Below are 21768 nucleotides of genomic sequence, written 5' to 3' on the forward strand. Positions count from 1 at the left end.
AAACATGATTGAAAGGTCTAATAAATATCAAAACATTTTTATGTTAAATAATAATTAGAGATGAACCCTGCAAGCATTTTGAATTAAGTATTTATGAAATATATATGTATAATATACATGTATAACATTACAAAATGAATTTGGCTCATTTTAGTATGGGAATATAAAGACCTTTGGCTCTCCTTGTATCAGTAGAAACAAAACATCCTGCATCAAAACTACAGTTTTCAAGTCACAGCTGAGTAAAAACCTTTTTATAAATTCTATTCATACTGTACTTACCAGTGTCTTTAACTCAGTTGCACCTGAATTTTAGTACCTTTAAGGGAGTTCATTCAGTTTCCTTAGAATTGAAAGACGCCCACACATAAACATCATTAATAAGGACATTTAAATAAAACTTTCAAAGAGACTGAGATTGCAGAATAGGAAGGCATACAACCTTCTGCTAAGCACCTTATTTTCAAGGTATTTTACCTCCTTGATGTGTATAGCTCCTGAAGGTCATAAGAAAAGAGTTTCCTATGGAGAGGCAAAAGAATAGTCCTAGTGCGACATGCACAACAGCAACAAGGTTAACTATGAAACAAAGAGGATGTTTTTGAAAAGCATATTGTATATATTGAATACACAATCACATATACTGTAATAAACTTCTTTAAATATACTTACAAAACCATAGAATAAATTAAATTGATACCATGATTCTTTTTCACAGAACTCAGCATGTGTCTATGCTGTTATTTTTGAAATGTTAAAAAAATTCGTCCCTTTGCTTATTGCATAGAAAGATGGAATACAAACCCTACCTTGAATATCTTTGTAAGAACAAAAAGTGCAGTTCTCAAAAATAATTTTACATTTCAAGTTTGGGAAGTCCTGTTCAATAAAATACTGAACTTTGCCTTCTCTTTAACTGTTACTGAATCAAGAATCTATGATAAATTAAGAATAATCCAGATCTCATGAAAGAAGTAGAAAAAAAAGGCATTATGCTCTACAACTGAAAGAGATGTTTTAACAAATGTTAAGACAAGAGATTATTAGAAATTTATAGGTACAGTCTCTAAATCATCGTGTAGAAAAGCTTTGTTCTATGGGGCAAAGAAACCACTGATATTCAAGGCAATATAGAAACAAAAAAATAAGTATTAGGAACAATTATTTAGTATCTGTCACAGAAAAACAAAAACTGAAAAAGAAATTAGAATTTTTTGTTTTTCCCAGAGAATGTGACTAGGTAAGTCATAGAATTGAAAGGAATGACTTCAAGGTATAATTATTTCAAACGATGTTTCAAATGAAAAAAACACATATGAGCTAAAGGTCATGAGCTTGAACTCGGTATATTTATATAATGAAAAAGTATATTAAATGTTTATGTAATTGTTTAATTTGTTTTTGAGGAAGAGACAAAGAGACAGTCAACTGCTAGTGAATGTATTCTATGTTCCAGGAACCTTGCCTAATGCTTCTAGTATTTCTCATTTAATTATCATGAAACTCTAAAAGGAAACCGTTTAAGCCCCTCTTTTACAGATGAGGCTCACATGGTTTGGAAGCTTGCCTCTAGTTTGTTTTATCCTCTTAAACAGAAGCATAATGTCACTATAAACCCTGGTCTTTCTAACTTGAAATTTGATATTCCTCCCACTTTACTATGCTGACATATTAAGTTTTCAAGCCTTATTATCTTTTATGTTATCTCATTTTATTCTCATGAGAACTATATAAAATTGATCGAAAATAAATGAATATCCTTATTTTAGAGATAAGGTAATGAAAATCACAGTAGAAAAACTGAATTACCTTATTTATAATTTGTGACAAAGGTGATATTTTTGACTACCAGACGAATGGATTTTCCCTGTTATATTATACTTCTAATGGCACCAGGAAGATACACAAGATACATATATAGAGAGAATTTAGTCAAAGCTGTGTACTTATTCAGAGTTTTTGCATATCCAGAATTGTTGGGGCAACATTGACTCCAGTGTCGTTTATCAGAGGGCTTCTTTTACTTGATTGGACCAACCCTGATGAGATGGTCTTTGGCTGTAACCTGGGCCCTGAGCTAAAACCATACAAAATTTTAAAATAGTGGCCTCCCGTTTTTCCCAGAGAACAACTTAAATTCAGAGAACAACTTAAATGTGGAGAATCCACTTTGGGAATGAGTAGGGGACTATATTTGAGGTCAGAGCATTGTGCTATTACTCAATTATGTCCTGCTCAAAATTCCTTTTATGTATTATTACCTCCTCCCAGAATTGAGAGAAGATCAAGAGAGGCAAAAATGTATTAAAGCATAAGCTAAATCAAACAAAGTCACTAGAGGCACTGCAAAAATTGTAAAGTGTTAAAGCCACTGTGTTTTGTGGCCTAATAACAGAATTTAACTCAGTTTAGGGGAAAGTATTCCCTTAGACTTTATTATTGTAACTTATAGAGCAGGATCAAGAAACAGAGATCATGTGGATGAAGTAAGAGAAAAAACCATTCATCTTACCAAAGGTGAGAACAGGACCACACTGTGAGAGCCCTGAGAATAAAGATCAGCTTGGCAAAAATTTATTTTTTTATTTTTTACTTCATATTTTAGTGTTAAGGTTTTCCAGGTAAAATATAACATCTTCAAATACTGTGGTGGACATTTTAACAATACTGATAGTCATGTGGTACTAATATGGGTGTTTAACATAGGTCAGAAATAGATCTATGTGTTTTACATGTATTATCTCATTTAATTCTCATATAAACTATATATGTTAGGCATAACTATTATTTTGTTTCATAGATGAAAAAAAAAATGGAGGCATAAAGAGGTTAAATAATTATTGAAAAGCCAAACAACTATTGGACAGTAGATCTAGGTTTAAATCCAGAAAGTCTCTCTAGAGGCCACATGCTTAACCACTATATGTTACTTCTTCCCCAATAAAATCCTTTACCGTAATAATTTTTTATTCGTATATCAAAGACTGTTAAAAGAAACATAGCTGATTAAAAAATATAAGTTAGTAGATGTCGAATATTGAAAGATAATTTTAATTTTAATTTAAGCATAAAAAATGTGAATTTGGAGAAGGTATAGGAATAAAAATTTATTTTAAAATTGCACTTAGTAGCTTTGGATATTTTGTTGTATTTCAAGTGAAATAAAGAAAATTATTCCAGCTGCATAGGTTAAAACTAAAGTTTGGACTTTGGTTTGTTTAATTAAATTCTATTTTAAAAGCTTGTACTTCTCACATGTTTACTAAAGTCTAACTTTATTCCAGTGACCACTGTATTGTTCATTCATTCATTCATTCATTCCTTCACTCTGTTACTAATCATTTATTAAAAACCTACTAAAAAGATTAGCTCTCTGTTGATTGCCAGGTATGGAAAATGTAAAAAGTCATAGACCTTGACTTTAATTAGTTAACAATTTAATGAGAAAATGAGAAATATGTTAAATGCTGTGACAGGAGAAAAAATCTTCTGGAAGAGTGGTGAGAATCCAAGCTCCCCTCTGCTAAGAAGGATGGGGAATTTTCTGCAGAAAAGTAGTTCCTAAGCTGAGAGATGCTGGCCTATTGCAGGCCTAGGAAAGAGGTATTCCATGTGGAGGGAATAATGATGATGAGATTCGTCCTTCGTAGTCTTCACAAATAGGCTTGCATTTAGTCAGAACGTTATGAAAAATCTTGATCCTCCCTTAAATGGTTTCAGAAGTTATTCTTTATTTTTAGACTTAAAATGTTCCTTCTTGATCTGTTCCTTGACCAGGTTTCAGATAATATAGTTTGTTTTCTTTGTTATTAGGCTCTAGCTTGCTAATAAATCTTGTTGCTCACTTCAGTTGCATCAAATTATAAGTGATTCTATCAGAACTGATGTTATTCACAAATGTAGTCTATGGACACCTGAGCTTAAGCTCTATGACTATTCCACATCATCAAATCTCTCCACTTTTGTTTTAGCTTGATGATTAAAACAAAGTACCCAGTTATACAAATGTTTCTTATTTTATTATTCTTTGCACAGTGGTCAAATTAATCTTGGCAAAGAATTTTTATGCCATGCTGTATATGGTTTCTACTTTCCCTTTGCTGCACACATTGCTCTTAAATTTTACTGATCTCTAAGGTTCTCTTGACATTTAAAACAGTATCTTGCTCAATTTCTCTTCATTGTATTAATTTTCAATTTCACAAGCTGAATCACCTTTTAAAGTCCTCTTTATACTCCGTTAGAACCTTCCCATCTTTTACAATTTTGTCTTACTTTCCCATTTTGTACCATTTTTAAAGCTTATTACATTTACTTAAGAACTGATGTAAAGAACTCTGCTGAATCTACTGCGAGGATGAAGACCATTCTCGACAGTCAGACTGTCGACATTTCTGAAAATGTGGTATTACTCTGAAGGGACACAGTTATTGTGCAGAGCCCCAGAAGCACCCTGTAGAGCGACTTCAATCACATCAATGTAAAACTCATTATCCTTGGAAAGAAAAGTGTCTCCGTGTTGGTATATGGTGGGCAAATAGAAAGGAACCGGATACTACTCTTCTCACTGTCTGTAGTCGTGTAAAGAACACGATCAAGAGTGTTACACTAGGCTCCGGTTACAGGATGAGGTCTGTGTATGCGCACTTCTTCATCAATGTTGTTATTCAGGAGAATAGTTCTCTTGTTGAAATCCAAAATTTCTTGGGTGAACAATACATCTTCAGGGTTCGGATGATGTCAGGTGTTGCTTACTCAGTACCTCGAGCTCAGAAAGATGAGTTAATTCTCGAAGGAAATGACATTGAACTTGTATCAAATTCAGCTGTTTTGATTTAACAAGCCACAACAGTGAAAAACAAGGATATCAAGAAATTTTTGGATGTTATCTATGTTTCTAAAAGAGGAACAGTTCAGCAGGCTGATGAATGAGGTCTGAGTTGTCCAGCTACAGAAATGCCAAGATATCTGATTGATTCCTCGGCCTTATTTGTGATAATTTAAAGATGCAATAAAAATGTATTGAAAAAGCAAAACAAAAAAACAAATAAAAAGAAAAGGATTCCTGGAGTACAGGCCAGCCTGATTCCCACAAATGTTAAGAAATTTTGGCTGGTCAAAATTTGGGGGCTGTTAGCTGGGATATTGAGTTAAAGCCTAAGTGGAAGAGAAAAGAGTGAGTAAGAGTAAAGTAGAGTTGCATACAATTATCTCTTCTCCAATTTTGTCACACCTAAGTCAAACCTAAACATGAAAGTAGAAATGTGTCCTCTCTTGAGGCAGTCACATTTCTCAAGCCTATATTTACAGAGCCTAGTAATTTGGTTATTAGCTCTCAGAACTCCCTTCCACTTACTTCACAAGGAAGGTGACCTTTTTGGTTATTCTGTCAGGCAATATGGTCCTATCGAATACTTCCTCAAACAGGTCTTCTAAAATGCTTCTCTGTGAAATGTCAATAGTGTATCATAGAAGGGTAACCAGTATTTTAAAAAGTTTAGAAAATGCCAAACTATATCCCCTTGAGTATTCACTGTATATATTATCATATTAAAAGATGAAAAAAAAAATCCCATACTAACCATATCTGGTCAACACTTTTTAAATCAATATTTCCAAACTTTATTTAAGGAAACTTTCTGATGTGGTACAACAACTACCTTCTTGTACAAAGGCATTCAGAAAAGAGGATCCAGGTGAATCACTACTTTCCTCTTGGATCCAACTCACTGAGATTCATTATCTTTTACCAATTACAGATAAAATATGGAAAATTAAGTACTCATACACAAATGATCCTAAGGAGAAGCCGGTTTTCCGCATCCACTTCTTTGGATACCCAGAAATCTATTTCTTGGCACAATTCTGACATAAACCATGGCTCTTGTGAAAAGCTTCTTTGCACATCAATAGCATTGCACTCCAAGTTCATTCCTGCCTTCTTCACTTCTCTACATTAGGACTTTTCGTGAAGTCTTGTAGGTCACTCACCTTGAAAGTGCTGAGATAGAGGGCCTGGGAGGGGGCATTAACCTCTGAGTGGCAACTCTCAGCCAATAAGGCGAAAGATGAATGCCCCAGATTCACCATTGGATAGATAATCCTCAGGTATAATCTACACGATGCCTCAGACGGTCCTCAGTGGGACTGAGTTCATTTGCTCACAGTGGGAACCAGCTCGATAACTTACACTTTATTGGGTTTCTTCCCATTCCTTTCTCACTTTCATTTCTGCTTCCTGAGATCATCTAAATAAGCCGAATCCTCATCTCAGGGTTTTCTTTTAGGGAAAACCAGATTAAGACAAACTTTTCTTTTCCAAGTGGCAAAACTAGGAAAGCATTAGGTTGACAGCTGGAGGGATATATGTATTCCTGGTTCCCTGATTCCTACATGTTTATGTTATGCTTTGAGCTGATTCTTTTCTATGGGCCAGGGTTATTTTAAGGAGCTTTAATCTGATGGCCTCTTAGCTCTGCCATTTTGTCCTAAATCTTATCACTGAGCTTCTGCTTTGTTCTTAAAGGCATCAACAACTTTTAAAGCAACAATAACAATACCAGTTATTATTTATAGAGCAGTTTTGGCATATACTGTACAATATGCCTAAAAATGATTCCATTCTCAAATGGAATTATTATTCCATTTGTAGATATTGTTGTCCTCATTTTACAGGTACAAACATACATATATAAACACACACAAAACAAGAACAAAAATACTCGAAAACCAAGAAAGTTAAATAAATTGCATAGGATTGCATTACTGATAATCAGAGCTAGGATTGGGACTCATGTCCTTGAGACTCTGTGGTCCAAGCTTCAAGTCACTGTGCTTCACTACTTAAACGTCATGTCTAATAATTGGCTACCAGAGATTTTCACTTGGAGATACTTCTATAAAATGAAGATAATGATGCTACTTTCCTTATAGTGTCATCAGAAGTATCAAATAACTTAATGTACGTGAATATTAAATAGTGCCTTACAGTCTCTATAAAATGTTTACTACATTATCATTATTATCAGAGTCAGATAGGGTCTGTCTCCTTTTTTTAGAGTCCTTGAATAGATCCTCTTCAACCACTGGTAGGTGAGGAAAGAGTGCCAGCATATGGAAGACTGCATGGAGCTGTTTTAAGAGCTAAGTATAGCATTGCTATCTATCAGTTCTACCTTCATCCCATTGGCCAGTATCCAGTCACACAACCCCATCTAACTGCAAGGGAAATTGGGAAATAGAGTCTAGCCATGTACCCAGGAAGAAAAAGAAAATGAAGGTGATTATATAGCAATATCTCATATGTTATCATCATCATTATGAATTTCATTTAAATTTAACATTAAAAAATGAATTACATCCTCCAAGATACATCCAGAATCTCACTATTTTATCACTAATTTTCTAGTTTAACCCATTATTTCTTTCCCTGATTTCTGCAATAACTATCTAACTGGTTTCCCTCCTCCACTCTTGCCATTCTAAAAATGCATTCTCCAGTCAGAAAACACATAAATCTCAACATGATCAAATCATATGTTCCTCTGCTCACAATTCTCCAGTAGATTTCCATCGTACTTAGAATAAGTGGCAAATGCCTTCTTTATCTGTCCCTGTCTACATCTTTGATGTCATCTCCTACCACACTTCTTTGTGCCTTAGGACTATAGACTTGCTCTTTCCTCTTTTTGAAATGCTTTCCCCCTGCATCTTTGCACAGATCCCTTCCTCATTTCATTCAGATCTGTCCCCAATATATTCTTCTCAAAGAGACCTTTTAAATCATTTCACTTAAAATATGCCTCAACTCCTTAATCTATTTTTCTTCTTAAAATGCCGTAATACATTGTGTATTTATTTACCATTTTACATTGGTCTTTCCTCATGAGATTAAGTTTTGAGAGCAGTGACTTTCTTCAGTTCACTTCTGTATTTCTACTATTAGCACAGTCTCTGGTGTGTAGACTTGAAGTGTTCACACATATTTGTTAAAAGGATGAATGACTGCTTGACTCCATGTGATGACAACTTTAGCTCTTGCCAGTCCTCATAGGGCTCATTTTCCTCTTCCAAGGATTACAGGAATCAGAATTTACAGTTCTAGATTTGTTTCGGTTCATAACAGCCAACAGTCCTTCCCAAATTCAGAAAACTTCCTCCACATACTCCAAGTGTTTTTTGCATTATATCATAAAGAACATATTGATTGTAGCTGTTCTGTTTCAATGTATGCCAATAGAGATTTTATTAGCTTAAAAGAAGTTTATGTCAATTTGAAAAATAAAACTTTGATTGCATTGCAGAAGTAATTCCAAATAAAATTATTTGCTTTGTGCTTTCCTTCTCTCTTTCCAGTTTTCAGTTCCCAATGCAAACAAAAATCTGTAGGCCCAAATCAAAGGTAATATTAACATTTATTTAAAAGGTCATTTGCAACATAGTCAATGACAGCCACATGTTTACCATATCTGATCTAGATACATCCTTCTATTTTAGAGCTAGAACTTAAATCAGAGCAGATTTTTAACTCCTCAAACCAAGCAAAATAATTTTCATATGTAAAGAAACTTCATTAGGAAAAAAAATAATAACATAGTAACATATTAGCCGGTGTTTAAGATCAGTACTAAATTATTCTATTTTGTATAATATCCAACTGTTAGGAGCTAGAAAGAGAAATATACATAAAACAAGCTTTGGAAATGTCAAAACCTTGTTTAAATGTAAAATAGCAATCAGATCTAAGGCACATATATTAAAAATGGCATGTGGACTTATTTCAATAGCTCTTGGACTCTCTTCTTTGTCACCTCTGAAAACCTCACCTATCACTCTCTCCTTTCTCAACATAATGAGAGTTGACAGTCTTCTTTACTATCCTGTCTACTCTTTTTTATTCTATCATGAAATACCAGAACAAAAAAGCAGCAATAGTACATTGCCTCATCATACTAAAATATGAACTGTTATCCATTAAATATAAATTATCTTAAAAATCATTGTCACTTAAAAAATTATGTATGAAGAGTTTATGTAGGGATATGACAAAATGGCAGGGTTAGAAAGTTGATGAGATGTACAGACCCTTGGATGAATAAGGGGGTTGATGAACAAAGAAAATGATATAGAAAGAAAGAAGAGTATTCACAGAGGTTAGGAGAAAATAAAACCAATATTCCCTTCTCCCCAATAAAATCGGTTCAAATTATTGGCAGATTGCATGTATTTTTGAGACCAGGAAAGACAACTACTTAAGACTACAGGTCAATTGTGTAACTGACAAAAGTCCTAGAGGACAGCAAGGGACCCCCAGTCAAGCCTTTTTCAACAAATGCTTCTCCAGATAGTGAAGCAATACTTAAGTAAACCAGAAGTGGTCAATATTTAAATTAGCATAACAGCTAATTTGCGGTGTGAAAATACTGTAAATATAGTGATAAAATTATAAAATTTATAATCTGGATCATATAAGTCAACAATAAGATAGAAGCAATATTATACCTGAAAATAATTTAATAACTTCCACATAATGCAACTGGTAGAGCATCTACCATTTATAAAACACTGAATCGACACTCATGGAGGTGACAAAGATGAATGAGGTATGAACTTGGAATTAGTAAAAATTCTTCTAACTCAGTGAATTTAAGAATCCACATACTAGAAGCCATTATAAATGCTGGCAAATGATCCATTTTCCTGATTTCCAAAATGTATGTTCAAATATCCAAATTTTGATGAAAATATAAAAATATGAAAATCTTGTTTGCAGATCATTCCCTGGAAAAAAAGCTCTGTTATCTTATAATTTATTTCCAGAGCTCATGTAGGAGATGGCATACACATCCTTCATAGACTAATATTCTCTAAAGGAAGCAGAATATGGCATGGTTAGGTTGGATCAACACTTAATAAATATTTAATAACTTACGCACTTAGCAGTGAAAGAGCCATCTATACATTTTGCATAATGACTGTGATGCCTGAAAAAGATATTGTGTTCATCGCAGCAAAAGCAGCACAAATCATAGAATTCATGCTATTAAAGACTTGCTACTGGATTTATCATGGAGAAATGCTCTGGGAACAAGTTTAGCACAAATAAACCTATACTGTCATTCAACTTTTTTTTTTCTTGGGTTCCTTATACCTGAGCATTACAGCCTATGGTATATTAACTGTATTTTAAAAAAAAATACTCTAGAAGGTGAAGAGTAAGCAACACAAGGAAATCATCATTTATCATCCAGTGAATATAAAAATAAAAGTAAAAACCACTTCTGGTTCTCCAGTGGTTTCTCCTTTGTCTCTTTCTGGTCTGTTCTTTTTCTAGATGCCCCATAAGTTTTGGTGTTCCCCTATTTCTGTTTTCATACTTTTTTTTTTTCTCACGACAATACATACTCTGTAGAATTTCATTTGTTATTCTGTTATTTAAAAAAAATAAAAATAAATTTTTATTTTCCTTGCCAAAGCTAAAAGCAACCAAGGTCATTAATAAAAAAAAAATTATGCAGATCTCACCTGTAAAGGAGAAAATTAAATTCCTGCTGAAATTCTATCCCTTGAATTTGATGTTTATCTTTCATTTGTTGATTGATGATTTATACATCCAGCACTGATTTTTGCCCAAGTTTTAGCAATATGTTAACGTATTGAACTGGATTTCTCACAGTTTATATGAAAGTCAAAATATCCAAGACTGAACTTGACATATTTTGTCCCCGTTTCCTACTAAAACACCAATATAACTTAGTGTTTATACTTTTTTAATTTTCCATGTCCTATTAATCAGTAAGACTCATAGATTTTACTTCTTAAATATTTCCTGGATGTATTCCGGCCCTCTATCCTCATTGCTGTTGCCACTAATTTAGTTCAAGTCCTTATCTTTAACCTGACTTCCTTGCTCCTATCCCCCCACTCCCAACCCCAGTTCATCCTGTACCATGGCTGAAGTGATTTATCTATTTCAGAGGATATAGTTTAAGTTCTTAACAAAGCATGGAAACCCTAGAAACCCTCCTTGATTTAGTCCAACATCTCATAAATCCTTCCACTTCTTGATTCAAAGCTTCAGTAATTAAACTGCTTAATCCTTCCTGCTCTATGAAACCACCCTCCCCTACATAAACACTCAATATTTTGTACACTGGTGCTTAATGTTGTTTTCTCTTCCCGGGCAGCCCTGTCCCCATCCATTCCATAACCTTACTCTTCATCCTCGGGACTCTTGCTCCTTTATTAGGATTCAAATTGTGTTTACTTCCTCTGGAGAGCTCTTCCTGACCCTTTCCTGCTGGACTTGGTGTTGTGCCTCTGGGGTTCTTCCTCACCATACTGGAAACTCCTTGAAGACTAGTACCATTCCTATCTCACCAGTGCTTTCCCAGTGCTCCACAGAACCTCTAACATAGCTGACCAGCTGTCGTTTTAACAGTGAATGCAAAAGAGGATAAATGAAAGTGACCAAGAAAGGAACAAACAAAACTAGTCAATTATGGACTCCAACCCTTAACTCTCTGCTATACTCTTTATAGTCACCATCTTAATGAGTTTGGCTTCTCACTTCTCATTTCTAGGTCAGTGATTCCCAGTTTTATAGATACAGCTTTAATCTTTCTCCAGCATCTACTTGGGTGCTGGACATCTCCTACTTGGATGATGGACTTTTACCTTTCTGTGATAGCATCATCATTCTTCTCTCTTGATCCTTTAATCTGACTTTCCTATGATGTCATCTGTCCTTTTAACAATGTAATCAACTACAAAATATGATATATTCTTGTAGTATTTTTTTTGAAATTATTTCTTCCTTTTAAAGAGTGGAGTGGGGTTGGGGGCCTGGGAGAAAGGAGTGAAGGGTTAAAGAAATACAAATTAGTAGTTGATAGTTGGTCATGGGGTTGGGGAGCATGGCATAGGGAATGCAGTCAGCATTAATGTAATGGACAGATTAGGATCATTATATAAACATATAAATATCTAATCAATGTACTGTTTGCTTGAAACTAATAAAATAAAATAAAAAACTGTACCATCATTCCACATTAAATTCTCATAGCCTTGTTTCTTAAACAGTAGTATACTACTATATCTCCTTCCTTTCTTTCTCCTCCTTTATTTACATCTATGTCTAATCTGGCTCCAATTTTACTTTTCTTCTTCTTCTTTTTTTTTAAAGTTATTTAGTAAATAACCTTTGCCCCTGAGATTTTTTTTTTCACTAAACTGTCCAAAACTGTATTTCACTAAATGATGGATACCATATAATTCATTTTCTCTTTCTCCCTTTCCATCCTCCCCAACTCTTTCTCTCTCCCTCTCTTTCTCTTCTCTCCTCCCCTCCTTTCTCTTTTATTCTTTCTTCATCTGTCAAGAACTCTCACTTGAATTTTACGCACAATGTAAAAAGTAACTTGAGGGTAAATAATCATTAACGAATTAATGGAAAATGCATTCTCAGTTCTCTTGTGGGGTCAGTACACCTTGGCTCTCTGATCTACATCATATTTATTCATGTTCTTCTGCCTCTGCTTTTATGGTAATACCTTTAGCACATCACAATACTTGCTAATTATAATAAGATTAACCTGTGCTTTATTACACTTAATCAAAGGAATCAGGTAGCTAAGTGATAAATATAAGAGGATTGCCATTAAAGAAGATGAAAAAAGTTAGAAAGCCATAGTTAATAGTGTCTTGAAAATTTTACAGTTCAGAATAATCCTGACATTTTTCTGTATAATAAACCATAACTATTCAAATTATACTCTTATACATATTGATTCATATTTTATATTAGGAAAAAAGTTTTTATCTTGCTTTAGTAAATAGGTTTATTGTGAATCTTTTGGCAATGATTTAATGTCCATCAAGTTAAAATAATACTAATTGAGATAACTTCACAACAGAGAGAAAATTCCCATTTGAAATGATCAAAACTCCTCAAAGAGCTTTAGTTAAATTCAAGACTGAGCCAGAGATCCAAAATAGAAGTCCTCTCACCCCAGTTATTGCCTTTTGCCGATGCTCTCTCTCTGTGGTTACTCTGTATATGCAAGAAGATTTTAAAGCTAGAAAAATGATTTGCTTTTTAATAGCTAGTTGGCCAGACCACCAATTGCTTTACGATGCTGTGGCTCTGAATACAGTTCAGAGTATTAGATTAATGGCTTTTGCTTTGACTAGTAAGAACAGGAGAGTTAGGAAATAAAAAGCAGGACCCCTGTTTTCTGTATTGCAGAATTCTTTGTTCCCTGAACCACAGGGAGGATTAGTTTGAATAGTGGTGTGTAAAATGGATTCAGTCTTATAGATCCTATCACCTTTTATCACTCCGGTAAGGGAGGGTTCAATTTAATAAGAACAGGTATTAACTGTATTTGCTTTGTTTAGGACTTTTATATAGATTAGCAACCCTGGACTCTTTTTCTGGGTTTCTTTCTTTTCTTTCTTTTTTTATTTTTCTTTCTTTTTTTATTTTTTTTGACTGAGTGCGATTAGCACTAAAAAGATGTAATGGCAGCAGGTTTGGAGGGGATTTTGAAGGTGCAGCTTTTATACATATCAGGGATTTGGGACTCACAGGAAGACACTGTGTCCCACATCCTTTGTTCAGGAATCTCTGTGATCAGGATCTGTCAGAGAAGTCTCAGTGGTTTTTAGTTTCTGCCTAATGGAAAATAAGCAGAAAAGATTTCTGTGCTTGCACTCCGCTAAGTCGTCTATCAGTTGATCTGCAGTCTCACAAACAGAAATTGAATGAACACAAAAGCAATTTTCCTAGTTGGGATTCTGGGACCCCATCCTCAGGTGCAACAACCACCACTTCTCGTCTATACTCACAATCTCAGTCTCTGTTTAGTATTTGATTTCCTTTCAACAAACATTTATTGAGTTCCAGGTCTTGTATTAGGGGTTGGAGGGGAATAGGAGATGTGTATAAAACCTGGACTCTGCCCTTGTTTTCATCACCTTAAAAACACAATTGTGTCTCATAGAGTGATTTGTTTGTTTAGTAATCTAGAATAGACACTAGCCACACAAAGACATACCTAAAGAAACTAAATATAGCAAGTCACAGGATATAGGGTCAGGTTACAGCATCAAGTAGCTAGACAGGATCCTGAACAACACCTGGATACCGAGCTACTACAGTGAAGATGTTATCATGTGGATCCTCTCAGATGACTTTAGTTCTTAGTGCTACTTAGAGTTAAAATACACACACAGTGCTTCTCTCTGCAACCATATATACATGCACAAAAGATATCCAAATGACTTGATTGGCATCTGACATTTAATAATTAACAGTTTCAGAACATCTCTTCCTGTTAACTTAAATTTAGGTAAACTGTGAATATCATAATTGAAAAGAATCAAGCCTGTTTTATTCTTTTGTTTAGTAATAATAATGATGTTAATTTGCATAAATCATCCGTTTCTCCTAAAGAGATTTAGAGAATGCATTAGACAGATATTTCCTTTTCTGTTTATATCTAATTTATAGAGTATACAAATATTACCATCTTTATTTTAGAGATAGAGAAACAGACATTGAACTGTGCAATGACTTCAAAAAGCCAGGAAACCAGGATTAGGATTCCTAATTTTAGAACCAGAATCTACATTGGAATCAGAAATAGATTGTCCAAAAAACACACTTCTGTTACTGTTCTTTGGTCTTAATCAGCTTATTTGCTGATTTTAACATTTTAACATGCTCAAGAAATCACAAGATTAAAGTGACTCTGTACTTGGGCCGGGGAGGGAGGGAGAAAGTTCTCTCCTCCCTTTTTTTGACAGAGCTGGTTGATAAAAAGGAAGTTTGATAGTAGGAAGAAGTCTTTTTAAATATAAGTTGATATTTTCTTCCCAAATTCATTGCACTGAGAAGACAACATAAAATAGTCACCCCTGGCTACTAAGCTCAACTTTAGTCTTCTGACAATTTGGAGTCTAGATATTTTAAATATAGCATTTTAATGTGCTTTAATTTATAAAGATACTCAAGTTAAAAATTAGCTATATTTCCAAGATGATGAAACAGTTCTGTAAATTTCATGAATTGTTTACACATTTCCCTTTCATACTTCAACACAGTTTGCAAATAGCTAAGAAATTCACTGTGACAGTTTTAAGGAGCCTGCTGTTGATGCAGCGTCTAACATGTTTTGACAGACATGGAATCTTTCCAACACATAAACTGCTATTGTGTTTCAGCACAACTCAAATTTCAACCACCTGCATTGGAAACAAATGCAAGATATTTTCTTGGCAACTACCACTGCTTTTGGTTTTTTATGAATGGTGTAGATCTGATCAGTAAATAAAGGAAGGAGTGGTTATATCATAAACAAATAAACAGCCACATAGATTCTCAGGCCTAAGAAGGACTTCAAGTAAATACCAAGTCAGTACCCCTGTTCTCAAGCAAAATTATACTACTCCTGGTAGACATTCATTTGCATCTCATGACATCAGCTCTTTCACTAGTAGGGTCTCATCTCTTGGATTATGTATTGTCTATAAAGACATTCTTTTACAATCTAAATAGCTGTAAGATAAGGTAAAATTTAATGGGAAGAGAATAGAATCTGGAATCGGAACTTAGTTTGATGTTCAAACTAATTTCAGAACTTAGTTTGATGTTGACTCTGTGTACTAATTTTAAAAATCATTCTGAACCTCATTTTCCTCATCTGCAAAATGGACATAATAACAATTTTATAAATTATTGTAAGGATTAAATGATAGTTTCTAGCACAGTATTTGGCACCAGATATGGACGTTTTATTTTATTTAATTTCTTAATTAAGCAGAATGGGAAAGACAACTGTATTTCACAGAAGAATAATCTGATATTGAGAGTAGTGGTGTGGTTTCTCCCAGTTCCTATGTTAAGGAAACAGGAATAACCAGGATGGTCGAATAACCTTTTACTTATCAAAGCAAATAATCTTTGGAATCTCAATATATTTTACAACATTTCAAATTCATCCCTCAGTCAACTCTGGGGTAGATAACAGTGTCCGATTTTTCATAGTTCATACACCAAAGGTAAAGGAAGGAAATGAAAATAAAACCAAAATTGACACCTTAACAAATAGTTTTTCATCATTATTGAATAGCCAAGAATTAATTATATTTTTAATTGAATTTTAAACAACGTTTTTCATAATTATGCATTTTAATCCTTGTCTTTCCTCCTAGACTGAAAGTTTCAGGAAAGCAGAGAACACATGTATATACTGTAACCCAGTCCCTGGCACATAGTAATTATCTATAAATCTTTAAATGAATACTGTTAAATGAGGCATACAATTTTTACAATGGTAAAAATAAATTCTACTTTTTTCAGTATATTCTTGTTTCTATTTCAGAAAGTTTTCTTTAGAATCTCCATTTTATTTCTTTTATAAATAAAATAAATTCTCATTGTTAAGGAAGATTTAGAAAATATAGACAAGATAAAAGACAAAAAATATCATCCACCATATCATAGTTTGATTTTTTTTGTTGTTTTTTGGTTCTTTTTAGGTTGAAAATCAATTTTAGTTGGACTTAAGAAACTGTAGATATTTCCTTGGGGATTTCTTGGTCTAACCACAGGGCTCTTCTCATTACAGGGAATAAAATTTAATAATGACACTGTTTGCTTTTAAGTTTCAGCGAGATGTCTCAGGGAAAGGTGGCAAAAGCCTCTACATTTTTTTTTAGTTTTGTTATTGTTTAGGTAAAGTTTGTTTAGGGAGCCACTCCCCTCATGTATCTTCTAATTAATTTTTCATTTTGCCTATTAATTTTCCCACAGTGAAGCAGGAATATTTTTTATTGGTACATATTTGAATACCTCTACTGTTTTCAGATTAATTTTGACTCATCTTTGAACTATCTGAAAACTTCAAGTAATTACTCGTAAGAATCCTACGTAACTAATATTTTAGCTCTGAACATTTTAAAATTTGACTGAAAATATATTTCATTTACTTTCATATATGGAACAATTTTTTTTTTCAATATTATCAAATCATAGCTTTTACTTCAGAGCTCCATAATAGTTTATTTAGTTGGTTGATTGATTGATTGATTTTGGCCTAGGGACTTGAGATTGTTTTAAAAATTGACAATTAAATTTTTTTCCATGGTGTATTTGAGTAGATTTATTTTAAATATTTTTGCCTGTTCTCTACACTTATTATTTTAAAGCATAGAAGTTTTTTTCAGTTATGTCCTTGATTAATCTTTTGACACACTTCAATTATTCTCACTTTCTTAGAATATCTAAACATCTTTTTTTAAATGTTGATTTAAAAAATAAACTGATACAAGTATACAATTAAAAATCAAATAGAACTAAACAGTATACATTAAAATTAGCAGTTCCTTGCTCCTCACCCTCTTCATTCCTTACTATACTCAGTTCTACCCTCATTTAACTTTTAGCTATAAATTCTATTATTTACCTCCATATGTTAAAGTAGTATTTTCCTACTGCTATTTATTGATATTTTCATTTTAAATATGAGCTCTTGACTGAGTTTTAGGCTACTACCATCATCTTTCCCTTTTCTCTGTCTTCCCAAAATGGTTTTGTCACAACTTTTAGTTAAATCAACAGTCAGTATTTACATTATTGTGATTAAATATGTGTTAGTCATTACTGAGCCAAAGAATACACTATTATTTCAATAATATACTACATTTTGCTTGTCCTAGAGTTGATAATTGCTTTTTGTTTTGCTGAGTTTTTTATGTGCTTATCAGTAATCCTTTACTTAATGCTCCAATAGATTCGTGGAATGTCTAGTAATAATTTCCCCCAAACACGCAAAGATAGTAGATAATCTACAGTTCCACTAGTTATTCTTCTTGCAAACTGGCCTTGCTCTTTAACCTCATACTCTAATATAGACTATTGCTCTCTAGGCCTGTTGCATAGCTGCTGCCCTGGAACTTCTTGGTAAATCTATATTAAATCCACTCTTTCCCGTATACCATGCCTACCTTTTCTTTCATTTGTTTTGCCAAAATATGTCCTCCAGTAACTTCCCAAGAAGGGAGAAAAGGGTAGTATCTTTTGAATTATTAGGTGCTGAAAATATCCTTATTCTACACTCCCAATTGATTGATAGTTTGGATAAAAATAGATTACTAGGGTAAAATTATTTTCCCCGAAAAGTTGGAAGGCATCATTCCACTGTCTTTTAGTGTCCAGTGTGGCTGATGAAAATTCCAAATGCTATTATAATTCCTTTTTCTTAAATTGTGTCTTGGTATTTGCTTTTGCATTATTTCTAGAAATTTTTAGAATTACCTTTTATACCTGTTCTGAAATTTTATTTCATCGTTAGCCTAATCATTCTGTGAAATTTTTGTATTTCTAATTTATTTTTGTCTAATTTTTCAGTTCTTTATTTTGGGGTGGTCTGGGGATGAAATTACATAATTGTTAGATTTTAAACTTTCCAAATTGATCTTCAAAACCTATGAATTTATCTTATCGTTTTTATATTCTTTTCTGAGAGATTTACTTGCCTTTATGTAGTAGAACTTCTGATTTTTAGTTTAAATTTTATTTTAATTTAAAGGTCTGTTTATTATCTCACTTTTTAATAGCAGTTATGTTTATCTGTTTGATACTGTCTTCTCTTGATTCTTATATACATATAATTTTCACCTGCTCTCTTATTTTCTCTTCACTTTGCTTTTCTTCTTTTTTTCCTCTTACTTTTTTTGTTGTACTTTTTTGTTTTGGATTCCTTCGGCTTTTCCTTTTTACACTTTAAATAACAGTTGATCTTGATCTGTCCATTTATATTCCAGAGGCATCAAAACATTCAATGGAAACTGAGTGCCTTCGTGGGAGAGTGGGTTTGTTAGTTGGCAAATTAGCTCACTCAACAGTAAGCAGGAAGAGAGCCAGACTTCTAACTGATGGACCACACAATGTCACAATGAGAACTTCTTTTCCTGGGCTGTGGAGTTACACCCAAGAAGCTCCCTTTTCCAGTTTCTTGTGGCAGGGTGCAGAGAGAAGATTCTTACATCCAATTTCTAGGCAAAAGAAGGAGAGGGATACCAAGAGTGTGCAGTAGGTAGACTTCACTGCATCTCATTTTCACTGTCACACACCCTCCTGCTCTCCACTATGCTCCTGTCACAAAGTCTAGAGTCTTTCAGAGAACAGATAACTGTTGTCCTGCCAATGCAGGGGGGTGTGGCGGATAATCCTCTGGCTATAGGCATGGGGAAGGGGGCCTGGTATGTTCCAACTGCCCTGTATATGGTCTTCCAACTAATCTGTCCTTTCCGTTCTTGCCCACGCCCACTTCCTTGGTGCCTCTAATAGTTAAAACTTGCAAAGGCTTTGGGCTCAGTTGCCTCACTGCTTCATGGTTTACCTGCAGGCACCTGGATTGTTCCTTACTTTACCCAAGCAATCAATTATCATATCTTCTGCTTTCTGTCCTCCAAATATTTATTAATTGTTTTTCTTTATAGTATCTCCTCTTTTGTGTTATTTGTCCTTGTGGGTTAATAAATAAATATTTTCTGCAGTGTAATTTCTGCATTTTACTGCCAACACCTCAGAGTGTAATGGTGTCAGCCATTTCCCTTCTCATCGTGTTCTCTTTTCAAGATATTAGGCTCTATTTTCATAGAAATCGTGTTTTCATAAATCCTATTCAGATTTTTAAAACATTTTAAAAATGTCTTTGCCTCCTGGTTTTCAAAGAGGAGCTCTAATTTTATCTCATTGGTGTGATACTAATCATACTCACTTTCTCTTGTACTGCGGAATTTTTGAGGACCCTGTGTTGGTTCTTCCATGTTTAGTTTAGCTGTATTCTGTCTGGCTGCAGTTTGAACTCTCTCCTAAAGTTTGTGATATCAGGTGTATTTGTACAGTTCTCAAAAGACTTGCCTGCTCTGCCCATGCTGCTGAGTTGTTGTGGAATCTTCAGACACTTCTCACTGTGAAGTGCTCAAACTCCCTACAAAGGAAGTACCTGAAGATGAGCATTCTTCTTGGATTTTCCTCTTTTTCTTCTTCTTTTTTTCTCTTTCCCAATTTTCTCCTGTGATCACCTACAGCATTGCCAGCCCCTAAATAGTTCTGCCAAATAGTTTTCAGAGATTTACTGTCTCTTTTTGGCTAGAATTGAAGCATGAAGCATCCATTCGTTTTTGTGTTTGAGTGTATCAGACTGACCCTGGAGGATGATCAGACAGTACTCACATAATATCACAGATGGCTCACTTTTTCCAATTTTCAGACTTGTACAGCTATTTCCTGTCTGTACACTCAGAGTGAAGAGAGAAATGGTGAAGGTAATTCCTGCTTTTTCCTAGTGCTAAGCATAGTACTAGCGGATCATAAAACTTTATTGTAGGGGAATTTCCAGTGAATGCTGGCAGTGGTAATTTTCTGCTTAATTTTTGGTCTTATTTCAAATTTTGGTCATCTTTATATCTTACTAAATATTTTTAGGGAGAAGTCAATAAATATTATTAAGTCTTTTACAAGACATCTTTTAAAATGCTAACATCATATAGTTTTATTTAATTTTAAAACAGTAATATTATGTACAACATTTTTATTTATTCACCAAGTGTGGTAAGTTGCATTTCATAAGAGTGAAATCAGGTTTTGGAGATAGTTTCTAATATATTACAAAAATAATCAAGTGGCCATTGCTTACTGTGTTTCAAGAAGGATTAAAACAATACTTAGTGCAGTAAGTCAGACAGAGAAAGACAAATGTCATATGTGGAATCTAGAGAACATGATTAAACAAATAATCAAACAGAAACAAGTTCATATATACAGAGAACACTTTGATGGTTGTCAGATTGGGGGGTGGGGAGATAGTTGAAATGGGGAGGGGAATAAGAGGTACAAATTGATAGTTACAAAATAGTCATGGAGATGTAGTGTACAGCATGGGGAATATAGTCAATAGTATTGTAATAACTATGTATGGTGTCAGATGGGTATTAGATTTATTGGGCTGATCACTTCATAAGTTATATAATGTCTAATCACCGTGTTATACACCTGCAACTAATATAATATTGTATGTCAGCTAAAATTTAAAAAAATAAAAATATAAAAATTAAAAAAAATACTTTCTGACGTTTTCTGTTCTAAATTCTTAATGTATGCAAAACTTCTAGAGCAAACTATTAGTTTCAGTGCTTTGTGAAAAGAAAACTTGGTATCTATGTAATTAGGTGGTTAGGAGAAAGTGGGCAGATATGGAAAAAGCACATTCAAGTTTTATTTTTAAGTTCCACTAGGGTCTATTTAAGTATACTTTTTAGCTAACTAAGATTGTAACTGCTATTACAGGCAAAAAAGAAAATTAAAATGGAGAGCAGGTTATGCCTCATATGAATATAAACAAGAAATGCCTAACAGAAGAGCTGTAACAGACAAAATCTCTCAGAGCTGTTTTCATTGACCCATGTTAGAGTAGTACCAGCAATTTGATACAGTAGCTAAAAGCAGACAATGCCTTAGTGTAATATTGGGAAGGTTGTTTAAGGTGTCTGATTTTTACTTTTCTCTTTTGCACAATACACAATTATAGGTTTTTAGTGAGGATTAACTAAGCCAATATTACAGCATGTGATAGCCCTTGGTACACACTAAATGGACAGGTTTTAGTAAAGATTCTATGGATTAATACTTTGAGCATTTTTTTTCTTTTCATGATTTGGATTTGTGACCCTAATAAATGTGTCTCCCTTTCATTAGTT

General features: G+C 33.7%; 1 pseudogene; it reads left to right on the forward strand.

The window, feature by feature from the left end:
* Positions 1–4357: 4357 nt before the first annotated feature.
* Positions 4358–4932, forward strand: LOC120598159 (60S ribosomal protein L9-like; annotated as a pseudogene).
* Positions 4933–21768: the final 16836 nt, after the last annotated feature.

Source organism: Pteropus medius, unplaced genomic scaffold, assembly GCF_902729225.1.
Source record: "Pteropus medius unplaced genomic scaffold, Ma_sr-lr_union100, whole genome shotgun sequence".
Taxonomy (NCBI): domain Eukaryota; kingdom Metazoa; phylum Chordata; class Mammalia; order Chiroptera; family Pteropodidae; genus Pteropus; species Pteropus medius.